Raw genomic sequence first — 22,639 nt, 5'->3', positions numbered from 1 at the left:
CCCCTTTCTCTACCTGTGAGAGGAGCCAACCAGAGCTGGCCAAGCCATGATGCAGTCCCTCCTGTGGCCATTTCCTTCCAGCCTCTATTCATCTTTTACCACTCTCTAGCCAGCAGAAGCTGGTGAGTCTTGTGGTTACCACTCTTGTTTGTTGCCCCACATCCCAGCTTCATTTTCTCAGGATTACTGCCAGGCAATAAGGGAAGTTTGGGGCCTGAAAAAATCTGCCCCAAGCCTGCATGGAGCAAAATACCCTTGGACATTATACCCGCAGAAGGTTCCTCAAAATTACGTGACATTTTTCAGCTGATTGAACTTCCCTAACCTGACTTCCTGGAAAAGCCAAGAATTCAGAGAAAATGTAGGGCACTGACAAACCAACGAAGAGGTGAGTAAATTCTCCCGGAGTCCCCTGTCAGGACTGAAAAATGTTGTGTGAAACCTGTGGGCAGGGATAACCTCCAAATATTTGCCCTCCCACAAACTGTCCATAGGCCTAGCTGCCCTCCCATAGCTAGGTCCCAAATTGTTGCAAAAGCCGTATCCATGTAGATCCTGCCAAACTAGCTAACTGGCCAATCTGTTTTCCCACAATATGAGTTACCTTACTGGGACGTGTGTCCTCAGGTATATGCACTTTGATCCAGTTACAGCAAGTTACCCCAAGGAAATAATCAGACAAGGGCATAGAGCTGATTGTGAAGGGTCATTCATGGTGCCGATGGTTTTGTAATATCAACACTTACAAATTAGAAGCAACCTAAATTGCCATCACTAGGGGATGGCTTAAACAAATTATGGTATACGCATACAATAAAATACTTATGACTCTTTACAAATAATCATGGGGTCTGTAATTACCAACATGGAAAAATGCCCATGATACCCTTGAAAAGTGATAAAACAGTTCAATGAATTACATTCTGATATAATGGTACTTATTAAAATTGCATTCATCAATGAGAACACTTGGACACAGGGTGGGGGAACATCACACACCGGGGCCTGTCATAGGGTGGGGGGAAGGGGGAGGGATAGCATTAGGAGATATACCTAATGTAAATGATGAGTTAATGGGTGCAGCACACCAACATGGCACATGTATACATATGTAACAAACCTGCATGTTGTGCACATGTACCCTAGAACTTAAAGTATAATAATAATAAAAAAATAACTAAATAAATAAAATTGCATTTATATGAATGGTACCTATTAAAATTGCACTGATCTTCAATTTTAATAAGTACCATTATATCAAAATGTGTCCAGGGATCTATAGAGAATTATGTTCACAAAAATACTGACAGCAATTATCTCTGTGGTTATTTGGGTAATATTTACTTTTTTTTTTTTTTTTTTACTTTTTTGGTATTTAAAAAATACTTAGCAATGATACAAGGCGCTATCTGAAAAAAACTAAACTTTTTAAAATAAAATTTGAGGGGAAAATGAACTAAGGTAGTAATGTTTTGGGAATAAGATCTTGGGTTGGCCACACCAAGCAGGTAACAGCATAAGGATAAGATAATTAACATTTATTGGGCACTTATTATATGCCAGCAACCCCCGTTCTAAGCACTTTCCATGTATCAACTCATTTCATTTGCACAACTCCACAAAGCAAGCTGTTTATGGTGCCCATTTTACAGATAATGAAATGAAACAGGCACCAAGAGAGGAAGCCATTTGTTTGAAGTCTTACGGCTTGTAGGAGGTGAAACAGATTTAGACAGAAGTCTGCCTCCAAAATCTCTGATCGTGACCCCTGCAGAGGAGGAGGGAAGGTGCTGAGGTCAGAGGAGGAGTGAGGAATGATGGGGGGAGTGGAGGGGGCAGAGGTGGCTGCTGATGGTGGGGAGCAAGACACTGTCCTCTTCCCCCTGCAGTTCCTGAAGGATCTTCATTCTCCCACTGGCCACCTGTTTACCTAACCTCTCTAAAGCCTTAGTTTCCTCTCTATGCCATATACAGTCCTAGAAGCCACTTCTACTGTAGCACATATACAGCCGCCACCATCATCACCAGCATCCCACTTCTGGCTGAGAGACACAGGCTCCAGTGTCTCCCAGTGTGCAAGTTGTCAGAGCAGGCTGGAAGAGGAGTGGGCATTCTGTCTCTACTGTAGAATGACCACCCCGAAGGATAATTCTGCTCACTTACTATTCTCCTCACTGGACAGGAGCCCCTGGAAGCAGAGACAATATCTGATGCACCTCTGCATTCCCACTACCTGGAACATAAAGTCGCTCAATAAATAAACATCCCTGTTGAATGAATAACTGGAAAGTACAGTCATGTGGCCTTATGATTCCAGAGTAACAAGTAGGAAAAGCAACACTTGCATATTAATTTCTTTATTTTTTGTTTCTGTTTTCTACCTTATCTGGCACAGAGTTCAGAGTAAGTACAGTCATTAAAGAAGTCACTGATTTTTAACATGCCACTTAAGCAAAAGGAGCAAGAAGGCCTTATTTATATTAATTAACTAATTCAAGAAATTCTGGGCTTTTTTTTTTTTTTTTTTTTTTTTTTGAGACAGGGTTTCACTCCTGTTTCCCAGGCTGGAGTGCAATGGTGCGATCTTAGCTCACTGCAGCCTACCAGGCTCAATAAATTCTCCTGCCTCAGCCTCCCAAGTAGCTGGTACTATAGGCACATGCCACCGCACCCAGCTGATTTTTGTATATTTTGTAGAGATAGGGTTTCACCATGTTTCCCAGGCTGGTCTTGAATTCCTGAGCTCAAATGATCTGGCCACCTTGGCCACCCAAAGTGCTGGGATTACAGGTGTGAGCCACCACACCCAGACAAATTCTACGCTTTCTATATAAATTATAAAATGTCATTTACAAAACTCTGTTCAGACATTTTATCACCAAGGCAGAGAGAGTGGTTAAATCACAGAGCTAGTAAGCAGTAGCACCAAATCCAGCTTCTCTGCCCTTCGTGTCAACTGCTCTTTCTACTTTCCACATAACTCCATCCCTCCAGCCAGTCACAATGGTTTCTAAAAGTGGACCTGCTTTTCCAGTTATTCATTCAACAGAGGATGTTTATTTATTGAGCAACTTTATGTTCCAGGTAGTGGGAATGCAGAGGTGCATCAGATATTGTCTCTGCTTCCAGTGTCTACCGTCCAGTGAGGAGAATAACAAGTGAGCAGAATTATCCCTCACGGTGGTCTTTCTACAGCAGAGACCTGCCTTAATTCTGTTGCTTTAGGTGAGATCAACTTACATCTGCGTGCTTCCATTTTCCTCCCCCATGGTAGATTGAGATTCATGGTATCAGCTCTTCTTAGTGAAAGAAAATCTAAGAAACATAGACAGATGTCCACATCTTGAAGTAGCTGAAGTTTGTCTTTGGGTTCTCACCTTCCTTTTCTCCCTCTTGCTTATTTCCCTTTAAGGATTGCTGCCATCAGTGTCATCAAGCCCAAGGATTCCCTAATGCTGATCCACCAATTAGAGCATGGCTGGTTACCACAGAACCACTGATGAGTTTCAAAAAATGCAGATTCCTGGACCCCACCCTGGAGATTTTGAATCAGGAGGTCTTGGGTAGTGCCCAGGCACCCCTATGTTTCAGGTTCCCCAGGGGATTCTAACCTGCAGCCATATTGGGGAACCACTGACCTAACCCCAAAACATGAGTCAGCTGTCTCTTGACTATATTGAAAGTGATGAATCATCATTTCACTTTTAAAAAGAAAAAAATATGAGCTGAAACCAAAGTCATTGTGAGAACCTCTCATTTCCTTTACCTGAGTTTGAGTTCAGGTTTCCTTTACTTGAGTTTGAGTTTAGAAGTCTTCTATACTTGGTCCAAGCATTCTATGGAGATTCCCCAGGTCTTAAGGCAAACAGACTTAAGACCTGTCCTCAGTTTAGTCCTGGGAACATGCTGTAGCCCTGATCAGCCCTGGCTGGTGGGTCCCTGGGAAACTGGCTGACTCTGGAGATCCTTCAGGCCAGAGTTGCTAGGGACCACACCGGGTTCATCTTATACCATGCCTAGGTGCTGGGGTCCAATAGTCTTGTCTCCTCTGGCTTCTCAGAGCCAGAACTAGGAAGACGAGAAGGCTTTGGGATATGGCTGGCTTCCAGAGACTGAATCAGCTACTCAGATTCTCAAGACTGAGGTGGGTATGCCTGACACAGAAGGGTCAGGAGACTGCTAGAATCCATGACGGGCCAGGAGTAGCGCTGAGGCAGCAGAAACTCTGAGAAAGCAGAAGCCACCAGAAAGAGAAAAGAAGTTCGGAGTAGAGGGAAAGATGAGGAAACCAGCAGTGCGAGTTGAACAGATGAGATGTACAGAAAGAAGCAGAGATGAGCTGAGGGAGAGAGACTCCATGAACCACGAGAGGTGGGCAAAGAAAGCAGCCAGTCCTAAGGTTACCTTGTTTCTGACAGTTTGGGTCCTGCCCATCCTTGTATCACCAATTCAAATGAGGAGACTCGACCAAATGTTTTATTTTTCTAATAACTGTTGCCAGTAGTATTCTGGGAAACCCTTTTAGCCTGTTAGGCACTGAGTGACCCTCATCATATCTCAGTGCAATTCATAATTTGTAGATCACTTATTATGACTCAGTCTAGTCCCATGTTTTCCAATAGCTTTTGATATCTGATTCATATACCATGCAATTCACTCATTTAGAGCAGGAGTTCCCAAACCCTGGACTGTGAACCAGTACCCATCCATGGCCTGTTAGGAACTGGGCCACACAGCAGGAGGTGAGCATCCGGCAAATGAGCATTACCATCTGAGCTCTACCTCCTGTCAGATCATTAGCAGCATTAGATTCTCATAGCAGCACAAACCCTATTGTAAACTGCACATGCGAGGGATCTAGGTTGCTCTTCTTATGAGAATCTAACTAATGCCTGATGATCTGAAGTGGAACAGTTTCATCCTGAAACCATTTCCTCCACCCTCCCCACAATGTGTGGAAAAATTGTCTTCGATGAAACTGGTTCCTGGTGCCAAAAACGTTGGGGATTGCTGATTTAGAGCATACCTTTCAGTGGTTTTTAGTATATGCACAGAGTTGTGCAATCAATACTATAATTAATTTTGAAAAATTTTCATCATCCCAAAATGAAATCCCACACCTCTAGCAGTCACCCCCTAGTTCCCCTCATTCCTCCCAGTCTTAAGCAACCAGTAATTATTTCCTGCCTCTATGGATTTGCCTATTCTGGACATTTCATGTAAATGGAATCATACAATATGTACAATCTTTTGTGACAGGCTTCTTTCACATAGCATGTTTTCAAGGTTCACACACACTGTATCATGTATCAGGACTGCCTTCCTTTCTAAAGCTGAGATATATTCCATTGTATGGACATACTGTTTTTTATTGACTCATTCATCAGTCTCTGGACATCTGGGTTGTTTCCAATTTTTTGATATTAAAAATAATGCTTCTATGAACATTTATGCAGACATTTTTGTGTGTACATTTCATTTCTTTTGAAATACACCTAGGAGTAGAACAACGGGTCACTATGTTTAACATTTTGAGGAAGTGACAGAGTTTATCTCATTTAAAATTCCAATCCCTTATCTCTCCTCCCAGAACAGGCAAAACTTATGACCCTGCAATCTTTGAGTTGGGCAGAGAAATGGCTCAAGTCTCAGGCTGTTGCAGTCTATGGGTAGTGGCCTCTGATAATGGCCGAGGCCTCCCATATCTTCGGCTTCCTTCCCTTCTGCATCATGGGAAGCCATAGTAACTGCTTGGGTTTTTGTTAATCCCCGAGGACTCAGGGGCCTGGGAATTGAATGATACCCCCATTTTCTTCATTCCTGAAAATAAGTCTTTAGTCCTTTTCACTCCCCAGGCATGGGACACCCAGTGAACCTCCCACTTTCGGAAACTTCAGGCAAGAAGCAGGTACTTCTATACAAGGCACTCTCAAACTTTGGAAATACGTGTTTAGCACCCCTTTTCTCTCCCCAAGAATGAGAGGAGACTCGGATAGTATACATCCACTCTAGGCTCTCAGAACCTTCTCCCTGTCTCTTCTCCCTGTCTCTTAGTCTCCTTCTGACTTGTCTTTGTTAAAGGTAAGTGGGCCTTCACAAGAGGAGGAGTTTAATTTCTCTCCTCTCTCTCTTCTCTCCCCTCGTTTCCTGCCCCCAACCCTGCACCTGAAAGATTCAGCAAAGGAATTAGGCCTGACTTAATTTTTTTTACCATATTAACAAAATGATCTTTCTTTTGGAAAAATTTATTTTTATTATTTTTAAAGACAGAGTCTTGCTCTGTCACCCTGGCTGAAGTGCAGTGGTGGAATCATAGTTCACTGCAGCCTCAAACTCCTGAACTAAAATGATCCTCCCACCTCAGCCTTTCAAGTAGGTGGGACTGTAGGTGTGTGCCACTATCCCTGGCTTTTTAATTATTTATTTAAATTGACACATAAATATATATACTTATGGAGTAGAGTGTGCTATTTCAACACATGTATATGATATATTATAATTAAATCATGGTAATTAGCATTTCCATCATCTCAAACATTTATTTCTTCGTGTTGGAAACATTCAAAATCCTCTCTTCTAGCTATTTGAAAATACAGAATAAATTGTTGTTAACCATAGTCACCCTACAGTACTATAGGGGCCTTACTTAAATTTGACCTTTGTGAGTTCAGTAACTTTTCCTCAACAAGAAGCCATCTACTCAGTTATTTCTTCACTATTCAGTAACATAGGGCAGAAAAAAATACCTAATCAGTGCCCCACATCAACCTGTTACACTTATAATAAATCTCTTTTTATTTTGAAAAGTTATTTTCTGTGAATGAGCCAAACCTAGACCTCTCTCCTTCTAAGAACAAACAAGTATCTCAGTTGCTCTGGCCAGAACTTCCATTCATACCTTTCCTTCTCTTACTTTGAGACCAGGCCTTTCTTAGCACACAGAGACCAGGTAGGATAGCAAGCCAAGTGTGGACCTTGAGTATGATGACCAGTGACTGACCTCCAGTCCCTGGCTGACCATGATACAAGGGAGGCCAATTTTCGGGCTGGCCCCCATGTGGTCTCCTTCTTCCTCCTCTTTTCCCTTAGCTGCTCATGACCTGCCTGCCCCACCCTATGAAACCCTTGTTCCCATTTTCTTTTTTATTTGAGATGGAGTCTCGCTCTGTTGCCAAGCTGGAGTGCAGTGGCACGATCTCAGCTCACTGCAACCTCCGTCTCCTGGGTTCAAGCGATTCTCCTGCCTCAGCCTCCCAAGTAGCTGGGATTACAGGCACCTGCCACCATGTCTGGCTAAGTTTTGTATTTTTTAGTAGGGACGGGATTTCATCATGTTGGCCAGGATGGTCTCGAACTCCTGACCTCAGGTGATCTGCCCGCCTCGGCCTCCCAAAGTGCTGGGATTACAGGCGTCAGCCACCGTGACCAGCCCCCATCCCCATTTTCAAGAGATTAAGGTGGTCTTCACCTGCTTCCTTCACATGCCAGATAGACTCACAGCAGATCCCTGCTCCCTGACTTTGGAAACGTTGCTAAAGCAGGTTCTAGATAAACTGCCTCCTCAGTTCTCACCCCTTCCTTAGCTCTTGCTCTTTGCCTGTTTCCCCAAAATTCAAGTGCATTTCTTTCTCATCCTCAGGCTGTAGTTTTTTCCCTTATAAAACCAAGAAGAGTGGGAAATACTGGACTTATTTTTTTGCACCTGAAAGCATTAACATAGATTTAGCACCTGCTGTATGACAAGCACTGTTCTAGGTGATTTACATGAATATTTACATCATGTCACATTACAATATATTACATTACATCACATCACATCACATACATTGTATTGCATCATATTATATTGCATTGAACTACATTTACATTACACTGCATTTGGAGGAAAATATCTTGGGAGGAAAGGACAGAAATGGTTGTAGCATTTCTTACCTACTGTGCCCTACATTCACAGGGTGATCTTGGTTAAGCTCTGTAATCTCTCTTTGTATTAACTTTCCCTTCTATAAGATTGAAGGGGCCTCACAGATTGGCTGGTGAGATAATTATTAAACTTATTATATTCTTATTATTGTCTAATAGTTTATGACCAAAATTCTAATTTTCTATTTCCAAGTGTCAATGCAATGTCGAAGGGGGTGTCTAATTCTACACACAGACACACACACACAATTTAGCTATGCCTCTCAGGAATCTTCTATTAAAAAGAGAACAAAGCTAAATTAAATATATTGCCGGCCAGGCATGGTGGCTGACACCCATAATCCCAACAATTTGGGAGGCTGAGGTAGATGGATCACTTGAGCTCAGGAGTACGAGACTGTTAGGTTTTGAAGGGAAGGCAAGACTTAAAGAAAGACACACACACACACAAGAGGGAAGTTCAACAACAAATGCAGGCTTTATATCCAGCATAAAACCTGGAGAAGTCAGGGACCAGCCTAATGCCAGTGCCTGCTGCTGCTTACAGGCTGGGGCAATTTATAGGTATGGGCAGGAGGGGTCTGGGCAGTATGGCTTGCTGCCTGGCAGGAAATTGATAAGATAGTCCCATGATGAAGCAGTTCTGGTCCTTGTTCAGGTGGGATGTCATCATGGTGTTCCTTGGACCTTTGCCCAGAAGGTCTTTGCCTTCTAGTTTAGTATAAAAAGGAAGAGGGGCATTGATAATTATCTGGCTGCTTCCTGCTAAAGAGGGCACTGCACTCAGGTTTTGGGTCTTGAAGCAGTGGGTGTCCAACTTCAGAGTTGTTTTCCTGGAGGTGCTGATACCCAACTTGGCAGAGAAGAATGGTATCAATGTGTTTCTATATAGCTGCCTGGTCAAGGGAGTTTGGCCTTTGGGAGATAAAGCGGGATATGAAGGTGAGCACACATGGGCCAATTTTAGTATTATGAGGGAGAAAATTAGGGACCCTAAGACAGGGGTTACCCAAGGTATCCACTTTAGGAGGGATGACCCCTGCCAACAGTGAATGACTTGATGTTACATTTGTGCAGCCCTGTTATGGAGCTCAGGTGCAGCCTGTGGGTTGCGTTGTGAACAACGCCGGATTCATTAACATAAAAACAGGATTCTTCTTGGAGATATATATATGTGCCCCAAGACAAGAATGTTAGTCCAAACTGCACCATTTTGTAAGCTCCCTGCTATTTTACAGACCTTGGTAAAAGTGAAACATTTCACAGGTTTTTGGGCCGTGAGAAACATCCTGCTAACCACTTGACCACAAGGCCCACAAAGGTCCAACTAAAGAAATATCCCTATCATATCTTTCTGGGCAAAGGTCCAAGGAACACCATGATGACATCCTGCCTGAACAAGAACCAGAACCACCTCATCAGGGGACCATCTTATCAATATCCTACAGGGCAGCAAGCCATACTGCCCAGACCCCTCCCACCCGTACCTATAAATAACCCCAGCCTGTAAGCAGCAGCAGGCAAAGGCATTAGGTTCGTCCCTGACTTCCATGGTGTGCATATTTCTTTAACCCTCACCTTCCCTGCAAAACCCAACAGAGATCAGCCTGGGCAATATGGCAAAACACCATCTCTGCAAAAAAATACAAAAATTAGCTGGGTGTGGTGGCACATGCCTGTGGTTCCATCTACTTGAGAGGCTGAAGTGGTAGGATCGCTTGAGCCCGGCAGGTTGAAGTTGCAGGGAGCCCTGATTATGCCACTGCACTCCAGCCTGAGTGACAGAGTCAGACCCTGTCTCTAATAAATAAATCAATATAAATAAATAAATAAATAAATAAATAAACACATACAGCCCTTTTTTGATTTCTTTAAATGTTTTCTTCCTGTTATTTTTCAGTAATATAACTATATTCTCCATTATTGCTTTTAAAAAATTATTTCTGTCTTTACAAAAGTAATTTGTGCTCATGGCAAACTATTTAAAAAATAAAATTAAGCCACAGAAAGAAACTTTAAAATTACCTGCAGGGGAAGGAGGCAAGATAGCTAACTAGATGCAGCCAGGAGAAACATCTCTCACAGAGATCTTACCAGATTTTCAGAGGGAAGGCATCAAGAGTGAACAGAGGGAAGACACAGAGGCTGGGCTGAAGCAGGAGGAAGCTGGGAACCCTGCATGAGGCTACCGCACACTGGGACTTGTTCCTGGACCCCAACAACTCCTGCAGAAGGGATGAGTTGAACAGGCAAGGAGAAACACCCTCTTGCCATGGGCCTCTGGAATCATGACAGGAGAAGACCCCTCAACCACTGTGGACACTTGAGCTGGCAGGGAGAGCTGCTTAGAGAAGTGGTAGGGGAAGAGCACCAGTAGGTTTGGTGCAGGAGTGTTTGTGGTAGAGCACAGCCAGGGATGCCCATCTCCCTAGGCTCAACTTGCTCCCATAGGAGACTTTAGCACTGGGGGAAATGTCGGTCCTAAATTCTGCAGGGTGGTGTTGCCCATGAGATGGGGCCGGTCTGACTTCAGCACCTTTTGGTCTGCTAGCCTTCCCCAGGGTCCCAGCCTGGCCATGCCTGCTTGCAGTGCAGCCACCAGGTACCTCCTGGGAGCCCACATCATAGCACCTGTGCTGGCAGACCATGCCAGACTGTCAGAGTGCTGCAGCAGAGTAGCCCCCATGGACACACACCAGCCCACCCAGCTCATCCCCTAACTGCAGTCTCCCTGATGTTGCTTTGCCTGCACACACTTGCTTACGGCCACCCTTCACATCACTTTGCCAGTAATGTGCGCACAGGCAGACCTCACCCTCCCTTCCCCATCAGCATATGTGTGAGCATGCACCCTGCTGTGCAACTGCTGCTGGTGTGAATGTACCCTGCCCCTCTTTCCCCTGCAGCACTGCCCACTGTGATGGCAATGGCATTGTCATCAGAGTGTTGTTGGGCATGGAGCTGCCAGCTCCGCCCCAGCCAGTCCCCAACCCTGCCCCAGCCAGCGCCCTGCCCTTGTGTGAACACTGCCTATGGCACAAAACTAGGCACAGAAAAAAGCAGGCCCATGGCACAAAACTAGGCACAAAAAAAGTGGCAGGCCACTGCCACCCATGTGAATGTGCACAGGGGGCACACACAGCCCTGCATCTACCAGCATCCTGCTCCCATGCTAAAATACCAACACTGGCACAAACATGTATACAGTTGCTGGTGAGGGCCCCCCAACCCGCCTGAGTCATGCTGCCACTGCTGCTTCTATGAACACCTGCATGAAGGCTCGCACTCCGGCACCCACTAGCACCCTGCTGTAGCCAACAAGTGTGCACCCCACTGCACTGCTGCTGCCACTGTGACTGGCACATGCGACTGAGGATGGATCATGTTTCCACAGCCCTACAAAGCACTTTGGCTGTCACCATGCCTCAGAGAGTTGTGATCAGCGGTCCAGGAGCACCTCAGGCCCTCCAACGTAGCAGGTTCCTAACCTCAAGGAGCCAGAGAACAAGGCCAGGGCCTGATACCAGTGCCCCAGAGTTAGAACACACAGTTTGGGAGTCTGAGCTGAGACTTGGCCCCCTAAAATCTTCCAGAAATGAAGCCAATCTACTGAATCCACCTTATACCACAATCAAACCCCGAAGTCATTAAATATGATAAAAAGGGGGGGGGGACAGCAACATCAAAGATTGAAGGAACATCATTCTACAAAGATGAGAAAGAACCAAGACAAGAACTCTAAGAACTAAAAAGCCAGATGGTCTTCTTTCCTCCAAACGATCACACTAGTTCCCCAATAAGGGTTCTTAACCAGCTGACATAGCTGAAATGACAGAAATAGAATTCAGAATATGGATAGGAACAAAGATCATCGCGATTCAGCAGAACACTGAAACCCAATTTAAGGAAGCTAAGAATCACAATAAAACAATATAGGAGCTGACAGACAAAATAGCCAGTATAGAAAAGAATGTAACTGAACTGACAGAGCTGAAAAATATACTGAAAGAATTTCGTAATGCAATTGCAAGTATCAATAGCAGAATAGAACAAGCTGAGGAAAGAATCTCAGAGCTTGAAGACTGACTTTCTGAAATAAGACAGACAAGAAGACAGTCAGACAAGAATGGAGAAAAAAGAATAAAAAGGAACAAACAAAACCTCCAAGAAAAATGAGATTAAGTAAACAGACCAAATCTATGACTTACTGGTGTCCCCGAAAGAGATGGGGAGAATGGGAGCAACTTGGAAAACATATTCCAGCATATCATTCATGAGAACTTCCCAACCTAGCTAGAGAGGCCAACATTCAAATTCAGGAAATGCAGAGAACCCCCATAAGACACTTCACAAGACTGTCCCCAAGACACATAATTATCAAATTCTCCAAGGTGCAAATGAAAGAAAAAAATGTTAAAGGCAGCTACACAGAAAGGAAAGGTCATCTACAAAGGGAAGCCCATCAGACTAACAGCAGACCTCTCGGCAGAAACCCTACAAGCCAGAAGAGATTGGAGGCCTATATTCAACATTATTAAAGAAAAGAAATTCCAACCAAGAGTTTCATATCCAGCCAAACTAAGCTTCATAAGTGAAGAAGAAATAAGATCCTTTTCAGACAACTAAATGCTGAGAGAATACATTACCACCAGGCCTGTCTCACAAGAGCTCCTGAAAGAAGCACTAAATATAATAAAGAAAGACAGTTACCAGCCTCCACAAAAATGCAATTAAGTATACAAACCAGTGACAGTATAAAGAAACCACACAAACAATGCTCCCAGTTAAAAGGCACAGAGTGGCAAGCTGGATAAAAAAGCAAGACCCAATGGCATACTGTCTTCAACGGACTCACATCACATGCAGTAACACACATAGGCTCAAAATAAAGGGATAGAAAAATACCTACCAAGAAAATAGAAAACAGAAAAAAGCAGGGGTTGCAATCCTAATTTCAGACAAAACAAACTTTAAACCAACAAAGACCAAAAAAGACCAAGAAGGGCATTACATAATGATAAAGAGTTCAACAAGAAGATATAACTATCCTAAATATACATGCACCCAACACAGGAGCACTCAGATTCATAAAGCAAGGTCTTAGAGACCTTCAAAGACACTCAGACTCCCATACAACAATAGGGGGAGACTTCAACACCCCACTGACAATATTAGACAGATCATCAAGTCAGAAAATTGAAAAAAAAATTCAGGACCTGAACTTAACACTGGACCAAATGGACCTGATAGACATCTACAGAACCCTCCACCCAAGAACAACAGAATATGCATTCTTCTTACTGCCACATGGCACATACTCCCAAATCAACCACACATTCAGACATAAAACAATCCTCAGCAAATGCAAAAGACTAAATCATACCAACCACTCTGTAGAACCACAGTGAAATAAAAATAGAAATCAAGACTAAAAAAATTTGCCCAAAACCATACAATTACATGGAAATTAAACAATCTGCTCCTGCATGACATTTGGGTAAATAATGAAATAAAGGCAGAAATCAGTAAGTTTTTTTAAACTAATGAGAACAAAAACACAACACACCAGAATCTCCAGGACACAGCTAAGGCAGCGTTACAAGGGAAATTTATAGCACTAGGTGCCCACATCAAAAAGTTAGAAAGGTCTCAGATTAACAACCTAACATCACAACAAAAAGAACTAGAGAAGTAAGAGCAAACCAATCCCAAAGCTAGCAGAAGATGAGAACTAACCAAAATCAGAGCTGAAATGCAGAAGAATGAGACATGAAAAACCATTCAAAAGATTAACGGATCCAGGAGCTGGTTTTCTGAAAAAATAAATAAGATAGATAGACTGCTAGCTAGATCAATAAAAAAGAAAAGAGAAAATCCAAATAAACACAATCAGAAACAACAAAGGGAATACTACCACTGACCCCATAGAAATACAAATAACCATCAGAGACTACTATGAACACCTCTATGCACACAAACTAGAAAATCTAGAAGAAATTTATAAATGCTTGGACACATACACCCCCCAAGACTAAACTAGGAAGAAATTGAATCCCTGCACAGACGAATAATTAGCTCCATTATTGAACCAGTAATAAATAGTCTAACAACCCTCACCCAAAAAAAAAAAAAAAAAAAAAAAATGCCCAGAACCTGATGGATTCACAGTCAAATTCTACCAGATGTACAAAGAAGAGCTGATACCATTCCTAGAGAAATTATTCCAAAAAAATTGAGGAGAAGGGGCTCCTCCCCAGGTCTATGAGGCCAGCATAATCCTGATACCAAAACCTGGAAGAGACACAACAAGAACAAAAAACTTCAGGCCAATATCCTTGATGAACATTGATGCAAGAATCTTTAACAAAATACTAACACACTGAACCCAGCAGCACATCGAAAAGCTAATCCACCATGATCTAGTAGGCTTTAACCCCAGGAGGCAAGGTTGGTTCAACATAGCCAAATCAATAAATGTGATTAATTACATAAACAGGACTAAAGACAAAAACCACATGATTATCTCAATAGATTTAGAAAGGCTTTTTATAAAATTCAACATTTCTTTATGTTAAAAATGCTCAACAAACTAGGTATTGAAAGAACATGCCTCAAAATAAGAGCCAACTATGACGAACTCACAGCGAACATCATATTGAATAGGCAAAGGCTGGAAGAATTCCCCTTGAAAACCAGCACAAGACAAAGATGCCCTCTCTCACCACTTCTATTCAACACAGTATTGGAAGTCCTGGCCAGAGCAATCAGGCAAGAGAAAGAAAGAAAAGGCATCCAAATAGGAAGAGGGGAAGTTAAACTATCCCTCTTTACAGATGACATGATTCTATATCTAGAAAACCCCCAAGTCTCAGCCCAAATGCTCCTTAAGCTGATAAACAATTTCAGCAAAGTTCCAGGATACAAAATAAATGTATAAAAATCACTAGCATTCCTATGTACCAGCAACGGCCAAACTGAGAGCCAAACCAGGAACACAATTCCATTTGCAATTTCCACAAAAAAACAAAATACCTAGGAACACAGCTAAACAGGGAGGTGAAAGAGCTCTACAATGAGAATTACAAAATACTGCTCAAAGAAATTAGAGATTATACAAACAAATGGGAAAACATTCCATGCTCATGGATAGGAAGAATCAATATCATTAAAACGACCATACTGCCCAAAGCAATTTATAGATTCAATGCTGTTTCTACCAAACTGCCAGTGGTATTCTTCACTGAACTAGAAAAAAATATTTTAAAATTTATATGGAACCAACAAAAAGCCCAAATAGCCAAGGCAATTAAAGCAAAAATAACAAAGCCAGACTATACTACAGGGGTACAGTAACCAAAACACCATGGTTCTGGTACAAAAACAGACACATAGACCAATGGAACAGAATAGAGAACCCAGAAATAAGGCTGCACACCTACAACTATCTGATCTTTGACAAAGCTGACAAAAACAAGCAATGGAGAAAGGACTTCCTACTCAATAACAGGTGCTGGGATAACTGACTAGCCATATACAGAAGATGGAAACTAGACTCCTTCCTTATACCAGATACAAAAATCAACTCAAGATGGATTAACAACTTAAATGTAAAACCTAAAACTATAAAAAAACCCTGGAAGACAACATAGGCAATACCATTCTGGACATAGAAGTGAGTGAAGATATCATGACAAAGACACCAAAAGCAATTGCAGCAAAAGCAAAAAATGACAAATGGGATCTAATTAAACTAAAGAGCTTCTATGCAGCAACAGAAACTATCAACAAAGTAAACACACAATCTACAGAATGGGAGAAAATTTTTGCAAACTATGCATCTGACAAAGGTCTAATATCCAGTATCTATAAGGAACTTAAACAAATTTACAAGAAAAAAACAACCCAATTAAAAAATGAGCAAAAGACATAAACAGGCGTTTTTCAAAAGAAGACATATACATGGCAAACAAGCATATAAAAAGTTCAATATTACTGATCATTAAAGAAATGCAAATCAAAATCACAATGAGAGTTCATCTCACACCAGTCAGAATGGCTATTATTAAAAAGTTAATAAGTCGGCTGGGCGTGGTGGCTCACGCCTGTAATCCCAGCACTTTGGGAGGCCAAGGCCAGGTGAATCACAAGGTCAGGAGATCCAGACCATCCAGGCTAACATGGTGAAACCCCATCTCTACTAAAAATACAAAAAAAAATCGCCAGGCATGGTGGCGGGCACCTATAGTCCCAGCTACTAGGGAGGCGGAGGCAGGAGAATAGCACGAACTCAGGAAGTGGAGCTTGCAGTGAGCTGAGATAGCACCACTGTACTCCAGCCTGGGTGACAGAGTGAGACTCCATCTCAAAAAAAAAAAAAAAAAGAAGTTAATAAATAGCATGCTGACAAGGTTGTGGAGAAAAGGGAATGCTTATACACTATTGGTAGAGTGTAAATTAGTTCAACCATTGTGGAAGCACTGTGGCAATTCCTCAAAGAGCTAAAAACAGAACTACCGTTCAATCTAGCAATCCCAGTACTGGGTATATACCCAAAGGAATGTAAATCATTCTATCACAAAGAAACATGCACACACATGTTCATCATAGCACTATTCACAATAGCAAAGACATGGAATCTACCTAAATGCCCATCAATGACAGACTAGATAAAGCAAATGTGGTACAAATACACCATGGAATACTATACAGCTATAAAAAAGAGCATGTCCTTTGCAGGAACATGGATGGAGCTGGAAGCCATTATCCTTAGCAAATTAACACAGGAACAGAAAACAAAATACTGCATGTTTTCACATATAAGTGGGAGCTAAGTGATAAGAACACATGGACACAAAGAGGGGAACAACACATACTGGAGCCTATCTGAGGGTGGAGGCCCTGGGGAGGAGGGAGATGAGCAAAAAGAGAAGAAAAAAACATTACTGGGTTCTACGCTTCGTATCTAGGTGATAAAATAATCTGTATGACAAACCTCCATGACACGAGTTTACCTATGTAAAATAAAAGTTTAACAAAAAACTAAAAAAGTTACCTGCAAGTCCTCCACCCAGAAATGCCTTTATTAATACTTTGGTTTCTGCCCCTCCATTATTTTCTCTAGATATATAGATTTATGAGGCAGGCTAATGTGCTGAGATACTAGCTTGAGTTTTATTTGACCTTGTTGTGAAAATACCTGGGCCTTCCTTTGCTTCAGGATGCCCTAAACTGTGGAGAAACAGAGCTGAAGTGCCCAAAGGAAAGTGTGAAGAGGAGAGGCAGGCCAAGTCTGGAGAAAGGCTACCTAAGAGAGTGGAAAGGAAATTGTGGTGAGTGCACCTCACTCCTAAAGAAGGACAGGAACTCTGGTAGGTGAGGTGTGGTTTCCATAGATACTAAAACTCAAAGCCACACAAAGGACATATGTCCATTCCTCAGTCAGTCACTGTGGCCAGGAACAGAGGGTGAGGTAAGAGAATGGCAACTCCTAAGGAAACCACAAGCCTGGAGCCATAGGTGTAGAAGCAGGTCCCCAGAGGAAGCATGGGTCCCACAGTCACAGTCCCAACTCTTGTGGTCTAGGCAGCCACTCCCATTTGTAGGTACTACACAGCTTCGTAGTACTTCTTAAAGTACTTCTTGTTCAAGGGATGGAGCGAAAAGAGGATGCAGGACAAGGAGGAAGAAAGGAGAGCCTTGCTTTTGCAGAAGAAACAAGGAGGCAGGGAAGGCTCTAAGCCCAGGCAAGGAGAGATGTTTTCTTAAAAAATCCTATGTCTGGGGATGCCCTCTCTCACCACTCCGATTCAACATAGTGTTGGAAGTTCTGGCTAAGGCAATCAGGCAAGAGAAAGAAATAAAGGGTATTCAGTTAGGAAAAGAAGAAGTCAAATTGTCCCTGTTTGCAGATGGCATGATTGTATATTTAGAAAACCCCACTGTCTCAGCCTAAAATCTCCTTAAGCTGATAAGAAACTTCAGCAAAGTCTCAGGATACAAAATTAATGTGCAAAAATCACAAGCATTCTTATACACCAGTAACAGACAGAGAGCCAAATCATGAACGAACTTCCTTTCACAATTGCTTCAAAGAGAATAAAATACCTAGGAATCCAACTTACAAGGGATGTAAAGGACCTCTTCAAGGAGAACTACAAACCACTGCTCAGTGAAATAAAAGAGGACACAAACAAATGGAAGAACATACCATGCTCATGGATAGGAAGAATCAATATCGTGAAAATGGCCATACTGCCTAAGGTAATTTATAGATTCAGTGCCATCCCCATCAAGCTACCAATGACTTTCTTCACAGAATGGGAAAAAACTGCTTTAAAGTTCATATGGAACCAAAAAAGAGCCCGCATTGCCAAGACAATCCTAAGTCAAAAGAACAAAGCTGGAGGCATCATGCTACCTGACTTCAAACTACACTACAAGGCTACAGTAACCAAAACAGCATGGTACTGGTACCAAAACAGAGATATAGACCAATGGAACAGAACAGAGTCCTCAGAAATAATACCACACATCTACAGCCATCTGATCTTTGACAAACCTGTCAAAAACAAGAAATGGGGAAAGGATTCCCTATTCAATAAATGGTGCTGGGAAAACTGGCTAGCCATAAGCAGAAAGCTAAAACTGGATCCTTTCCTTACTCCTTATATGAAAATTAATTCAAGATGGATTAGAGACTTAAATGTTACACCTAATACCATAAAAACCCTAGAAGAAAACCTACGTAATACCATTCAGGACATAGGCATGGGCAAGGACTTCATGTCTAAAACACCAAAAGCAACGGCAACAAAAGCCAAAATTGACAAATGGGATCTAATTAAACTAAAGAGCTTCTGCACAGCAAAAGAAACTACCATCAGAGTGAACAGACAACCTACAGAATGGGAGAACATTTTTGCAATAGACTCATCTGACAAAGGGCTAATATCCAGAACCTACAAAGAACTCAAACAAATTTACAAGAAAAAAACAAACAACCCCATCAAAAAGTGGGCAAAGGATATGAACAGACATTTCTCAAAAGAAGACATTCATACAGCCAACAGACACATGAAAAAATGCTCATCATCACTGGCCATCAGAGAAATGCAAATCAAAACCACAATGAGATACCATCTCACACCAGGTAGAATGGCAATCATTAAAAAGTCAGGGAACAACAGGTGCTGGAGAGGATGTGGAGAAATAGAAACACTTTTACACAGTTGGTGGGATTGTAAACTGGTTCAACCATTATGGAAAACAGTATGGCGATTCCTCAAGGATCTAGAACTAGAGGTACCATATGACCCAGCCATCCCATTACTGGGTATATACCCAAAGGATTATAAGTCATGCTGCTATAAAGACACATGCACACGTATGTTTATTGCGGCACTATTCACAATAGCAAAGACTTGGAATCAACCCAAATGTCCATCAGTGACAGACTGGATTAAGAAAATGTGGCACATATACACCATGGAATACTATGCAGCCATAAAAAAGGATGAGTTTGTGTCCTTTGTAGGGACATGGATGCAGCTGGAAACCATCATTTTCAGCAAACTATCACAAGAACAGAAAAGCAAACACTGCATGTTCTCACTCATAGGTGGGAACTGAACAATGAGATCACTTGGACTTGGGAAGGGGAACATCACACACCGTGGCCTATCATGGGGAGGCGGGAGGGGGAAGGGATTGCATTGGGAGTGATACCTGATGTAAATGACGAGTTGATGGGTGCTGATGAGTTGATGGGTACAGCACACCAACATGGCACAAGGATACATATGTAACAAACCTGCACGTTATGCACATGTACCCTAGAACTTAAAGTATAATAATAATAAAAAGAAAAGAAAAGAAAAAATCCTCTGTCTGAGTGTTCAGCCCCACATCTCTGCTGATCCTACCCCTACAAGCACAAAGAAAAGGGCAGAAGGCAGCAGGAGAAGGATTGATCATTCAGGCCTATATTCAAGTTGGCCTTTTCTTGCGATGTGGTTTTAATCTCACCAGTCACAAGCCTCAGGGTATAGTGGGGCCACCAAGATCAGAGTTCAAATTCAGCCATGCAACTAAGGCAACTTTGCTTGATCTTGGTCCTGTTTTCTCATGTGTAAAACGGGTCTAACTCTAAACCACACATTGCTCTGAGAATGAAATGAGGCACTATGAAATGAAGTGAGGTTGGTTGAATAATGTTCCCCCCAAATTCGTGTCTACTGAGGACCTCAGAATGTGACTTTATGTGGAAATAGGGTCTATGCAGATGTAGTCTAAATGAGGTCATACTGCATTAGGGTGGGCACTAATCCAACAGATGGTATCCTCATAAGAGGAGAGGAATATAGAGATACACACAGAAAAGAAAGTTATTTGAATATGGAGGCAGAGATTGGAGTGATGCAACTATAAGTCAGGGAGTGCCAAGGACTTGAGGTCATGTGTTACAGAAGCCCTAGGAAATGAGTAAATTTCCTGGCACAGCACTAAGACATGCTGATATTCTTCATTCTGTCCCTTTCCCCTATTCCTAAATGTGCTCCAGGGACACTGGAGAAGCTGGAGCACATTTAAGAATAGTGGAAAGAGAGGGAAATAAAGGGTGCTAAAAACTCTCAAGGGATGTTAAAAAAAAAAAAAAAACTCCCAACAAACTATGTATTGAAGGAACATACCTGAAAATAGTAAGAGCCATCTATGATGAACCCATGGCCAACATCTCACTGAAGGGGCAAAAGCTGGAAGCATGCCCCTTGAAAACCGGTACAAGACAAGGCCGCCCTCTCTCACCACTCCTATTCAACATACTATTGGAAGTCCTGGCCAGAGCAATCAGGCAAGAGAAAGAAAGAAAAGGCATCCAAGAGGGAAGAGAGGAAGTCAAACTACCCATGTTTGCAGATGACATAATTTTATATCTAGAAAATCCCATAGTCTCAGTCCAAAAGCTCCTGCAGCTGATAAACTTCAGCAAAGTTTCAGGATCCCACATGAACATACAAAAATCACTAGTATTCCTAAACACCAACCATAGCTAAGCCGAGAGCCAAATCAGAAATGCAATCCCATTCAAGACAAACTGCTAAAAGCAAAACCAAAACTTTCCAAATAAGCCAGGCTTTCGTCAGTTCCTCAGAACTAGTTCTGGTTTGACTCACTCTCATGTTATGGCAAACTTTAAACTGAATGAACAATTTTTCTTCTCTCAGTGAATATATCTTAACGCCAAATTCTGAGTGCTTTTTTGTCACCCATCCTCATATGTCCCAGCTAGAAAGAATCCTGGGTTAGGAGCTACTGCATGTTGATGGTTTTGTTTTTCCTTTTGGCTGTTCATTTTGGTGGCTACTATCAGGAAATCTAACACAAACAGCAACTGTTTTTTGTTGTTTTCTTTTGCATCTTTACCTGTGGAGCTGCGACAAGTCCTCATGTGAGTAACGAGTGGGTTGAGATACTCTCATACTGTTTATGTTGTGGACCATGATGAGGCTGCCAGGGTGGGGAAAAGGTGGCCTACTTTCTCTCCACACCATTTGAGGCAAGAGACATTCTGCCTCAGAAATTGTGCTGAGGGGCACAAATACGCTAATGTCCTCCTGCCCCCAGATTTCTCTCACTTGTCCCTATGCATATTATTCTTGTTGCTCACTTTTATAAGGTGAGATATTTTCTGCATCAAATATATGCACTGTAAAATAATTTAACTATTCTTAAGATTGTCTCTCAGCTTAGAGTTTTCAGAGGCTTAATGGTGAAGAACTTAAAAATCTGTTTTCCTATGACTGACATCTGTTTGTGATTATCCATTTAGCAGACAGTGATCACTCCAGGCTGGTCTTTGTTTACAAGCTATGCCTAAGAGTCAGCTGTTGGTGCGGGGGTGGGGGCGGGGGAACAAAAACAAAAAACCCAAAACTATTATCTTAATAACTTGTAGAGGTAATCATTACTGAACAAAAGCATGATTTGGGGACTATGGAAAGGCTTATTTTTTCCATATAAAATGATCAGAGAAAAGGTAGAAAAATTAAAGAGAACTGCAATAATTGCTACTGATTGCTCAGCACCTGGGTGCACTGAGTAGAAGAACAATGACAATGGGTTCATGTGGAGGAGATGGAGGTGGAGAGGCTAAGCTTGAGTGAGATTACCGACTAATCAGGACTTTTAACCCTAAAATACTACGGCTCTGAGGGGCAGGGAGTGAGAGACCTAAACTGACAAAATGCAGAGTAAAAATATTCAGTGTGAGCAGTAATGAGACAGTTGTATCAGAGTCAAATACGGAGTTGGCCTGGATGTCCTCCAAGCTCCTTTCCAAGCCTAAGATTCTATGAGTGGATGAACAATCCTGCTCCTGCTGCTCTTGCCACTGGAACCTGATCTATGTGCCTTCATTACTTGAGCTCTCCCCATCAGCAGGCTCTTTGTTGTCTGCTGCTTCAGGGTGTCTTCTCCCCAGATTTCTCCTGTTTGTGAGCTTTTCCATTGAACTGGAGCTCCTCACAGGCAAGAAGCACACCTTTAAGGTTCTCTGAGTCCCAAGTTGCTAGTGCAGTGCCTGGCAATACACATAGGTGCTTACTGGGTGCTTGCCGAATTGTCAAATGGATTTATGTGATGAAATGTCAGGAGAATCACTAGAAATGAAATGTTTGTGTAATGGACAGGGGGAAGTTTGAGGCTGATTTGAAAAAGG

At 42.3% G+C, this 22,639-nt stretch overlaps 2 protein-coding genes across 4 annotated transcripts in view; one reads left to right on the top strand and one right to left on the bottom strand.

Moving 5' to 3' along the window:
- PLGRKT (plasminogen receptor with a C-terminal lysine) overlaps positions 1-22,639 on the bottom strand; it is a 259,215-nt gene that overhangs the window by 124,577 nt on the left and 111,999 nt on the right. The gene's annotated exons all lie outside the window — the stretch shown is intronic.
- Positions 21,090-22,639, top strand: part of PDCD1LG2 (programmed cell death 1 ligand 2) — a 60,134-nt gene continuing 58,584 nt past the window's right edge. For all 3 annotated transcript variants that reach the window (XM_025359086.1, XM_025359087.1, XM_025359085.1), the window contains exon 1: positions 21,090-21,370. The gene's annotated coding sequence lies outside the window, so the exon portion shown is untranslated. The remainder of the gene's footprint in view (positions 21,371-22,639) is intronic.

This window comes from Theropithecus gelada, chromosome 15 (assembly GCF_003255815.1).
Source record: "Theropithecus gelada isolate Dixy chromosome 15, Tgel_1.0, whole genome shotgun sequence".
NCBI lineage: Eukaryota > Metazoa > Chordata > Mammalia > Primates > Cercopithecidae > Theropithecus > Theropithecus gelada.
The sequence above is the reverse complement of the archived record's forward strand: the minus strand, read 5'-3'. Positions and strand labels throughout refer to the sequence as shown.